Source organism: Phoenix dactylifera, unplaced genomic scaffold (genome assembly GCF_009389715.1).
Source record: "Phoenix dactylifera cultivar Barhee BC4 unplaced genomic scaffold, palm_55x_up_171113_PBpolish2nd_filt_p 002234F, whole genome shotgun sequence".
NCBI classification, from domain to species: Eukaryota; Viridiplantae; Streptophyta; class Magnoliopsida; order Arecales; family Arecaceae; genus Phoenix; species Phoenix dactylifera.
Genome location: NW_024069493.1, coordinates 36,901 through 40,053, shown reverse-complemented (window position 1 = coordinate 40,053; position 3,153 = coordinate 36,901). Strand labels below are relative to the sequence as shown.

Below are 3,153 nucleotides of genomic sequence, written 5' to 3'. Positions count from 1 at the left end.
ATGAAAAGCTTCTTAAAGGCTATATGTACCAATCGGCCACCTTTTTCCAAAACAAAGAGAACATGACAAGACTCCCTGCACACGTATTTAATAGATATTAAAAGTATGACAATGATGCTCCATGCAGTCAATTATTAAAAAGGCCAAAAAAAAAGAAGAAGAAGCCAATCTATAACTAAATATACTCAAATAAAAAATACTAGAGACAGAGATAGATCTAAACCCCTGCTCATAACTCCATCATAACCTGAGCAACTTACCAAACATAGTAGCTATTCCCCTCATTTTCTCTACTTAAATTCCAGAAGCTTCTCTGCATACAATCCCAAGTAAACTTGAAACTAGTCCAGAATTTCTTACACAAAAATACCAGTCCAAAGAGAAAGTACAGCTTAACTTACATATTGCTAAAAAGAAAGGATACATGCAAATGCTACAATTCGCTAAACAGATTTTTCTCATAAAAATAAGAAGATAAAGATGAAAGAAAGAAGGGGTAAAGAAGAAAAGGAAAGGGGGCAAAAGGAAAGGAAAAAAAAAAACAAAAAGCAGAATACTACACAGGGGAGAGGAACAAAAGAAGGACAAGAACGAGAAAAATAAAAGGTTGACAGCCTCCTCAAAAAGAGATGATTATTTCTAATTATATGTTTACCGGGGTAGATACCGCAAAGAAATTTCTCTCTCAACCCCCAACTTTCTCCATTTTCACATCACGGCACACGCGTTGGGGTTCTCATCGCTAAAGATCTGAGGAGGAGGGGATACGAGTACGGGGATACGCGTATCCCACTCCGTATCTCGGATAGTAGTAGTATAACTCGTTCTTCATCAAATCCACCACCTTTGCGGCGCCGCCGGCGGCAGCCACCGCCGCCGTGGCGTCCTCCGCCGCTCCACGCTGCCCTCCTTCTCCTTCTCCTCTCCGCCTCCGCCGTCTCCGCCGCCCTCCTTCTCGTCTTTCTTCTCCCCCTCGGCCTTCTCGCCGCCAGCGTCGGCCTTCTTCTCGTCCTTGCCGCCCTCCTTGCCGTCGGCGGCCTTCTTCTCGTCGTCCGGCTTCTTCTCCACCGGCTCCTGCTTCACGACCACCGCGTGCTTCCCCGTCCGCTTGTAGACGTACTCCACCAGCTTCGCCGGGTCGAGCACCCCGGTCACCGTGACCAGCGTGGCCTTCAGATCCGGCTCCACCGACTGGACCCCTGCTCCATTTCCCCCATCAAAATCCAATTTTTAGACCAATACCCGAATCTATCCACATAAAAAAAACGGAGCTTTGGACCGAAATCTCGAACCGAGATAAGAGTTTCAGTCAGCGAGAGCAGAGAAAACCAGAGAAATCTACTGAATTCATCATGAATCCATTAAAAAAAAAGTTAAAATAGCAACAGGGTAGGTAAAGCATGAAGCGCACTGTAAGTCTGAGGTCTGAAGTCGTAAATCCTAATTAAAAAAAAAAGTTGAAGCTTTTCTTTAAAATTTTGCAAATATTAGTAATTAGAGTCAGGAGCAAGTAACTGGAATTAGAAAAAAGCAAAAACACCAAGGGATAACCACTGAGTACAAAATCTTAAAAAACCTCGTTTTTGCAATATTTGAACCAGATCCAGCGAGGAAATCATTAATAAAAAATGGAACTCGGATTTCTGATTTTAAAAAGGAACTTCTTTTTTTTTTTCTCTTTGGTGCTTTCAGAAAGAAGAAAGGGAGCTTTCTTTAGGCTAACCTTTGTTCATCTTTAGGATCCTTTTCCTTTAAATAGTCTCCTGGGCGCAGGCCTCGCAAACTGCATCTGTGAACCTTTGGCTTGAGCACCACTGCTATCCACCGGTGGCTGGAGGAGGAGAAGAAAACAGGAGCTCAGGAGAAACTATCTAGGAAGAAAAAGAGCTAGCCTCCCTTTAATAGACTTGAGACAGAGGGATTAAGGAAGGAAGGAGAACGAGAGAAGAGGGAATAGCTAACTGACCTCCTCCTTCTTTCTCCTCCGGCTTGGGCTTCTCATCCTTCTTCTCCTCTTCTTTCTTCTCCGACTTGGGTGGCGGCAGGGGAGTGAGATAGCTCCACCTTGCGGCCCGTCTTCCTCTGGACTCTTTCCACCACCTTCAGCGGATCCTCCGCCCGCCTTCTTCCCACTTCACCACCACCTTGTGGATCCGGCAGTCTGTCTGCACCTCCTCCACAACCTTCCAAAAACGCAAAAAAAAGAAAATCTCATTTTATGTCGATTTCCCCGACAAATTAGCCCCCAAAAGCGGAATTTTTACATATAAAGAAGAGATTTTTATACCTTCGAATCCTTTAAGCAGCGGCCTCACCTTCCGGGCGCAGCCCTCGCAGTTGCATGTAGACACGAATCACGAATCTCTTCCGGCGGCGGGGGCGGTGGCGCCGCCTCCCCCTTCTTCTCTTCCTCCCCACCGCCTTCCTTCTTCTCCACCTCCCCTCCTCCTCCTCCTCCGCCGGCCGCCGCCGTCCTTCCCTTCCTCCGCCTTCGCCTCCTCCTTTCTTCTCCTTCTTCCCCTCCTCCGGCTTCTCCTCCTTCTTCCCCTCCTCCGGATTCTTCTCCTCCTGCCATCAAAATCAAATATTTCCAATAAAATCATCAATAAAACCTTTCTAAACATGAAATCCGAGAAGAAAAGGCGCCGGATTTCACCTCCCCCATCTCTTTATCGGTGTCCCAACAGCAGCCCCCGAGCTCAAGTTTTTTGCAACGCCGGCGATGAAGCGATGCGATGCAAAGCGTCAGTCTCTCTCTCTCTCTGTCTCTCGCACCTCTTGTGGGGAAGAAGAGGGGAGTGGCCTGACGTGGCATTAAAATAAGCCGTCACGTGCCGACGGGAGCGTGATTGGGCTTGGGAGTCGAGCACCGTACGTATCTAAATTTCTATGCGAAATGTCGAGTCTAACGCTCCGTTATCCATCAGAAACCCATCCTGTCCGTCTATGCGAGGCGTCATCGTTATGGGAATGGCTTGAAATATCGTGCCGCCTCACATGGACGGACGAGATGCGTTTGATTGAGAAAATATGCGGGATGGGTTTATTAAGTCGTGTAGGTACTTTATGCGCGCCTGCGGAACGTGGATCGGGTGCTTATCGTTTGCGGAAATCCGCCGTTGGTTTTCAGCTACAATACATCCTGTCCGTCTA

At 47.2% G+C, this 3,153-nt stretch overlaps 1 pseudogene; it reads right to left on the bottom strand.

Annotated features, from left to right (window-relative positions):
- Window positions 1-273: 273 nt before the first annotated feature.
- On the bottom strand, window positions 274-2,665 carry LOC120109470 (annotated as a pseudogene).
- Between the last annotated feature and the right edge of the window lie 488 nt (window positions 2,666-3,153).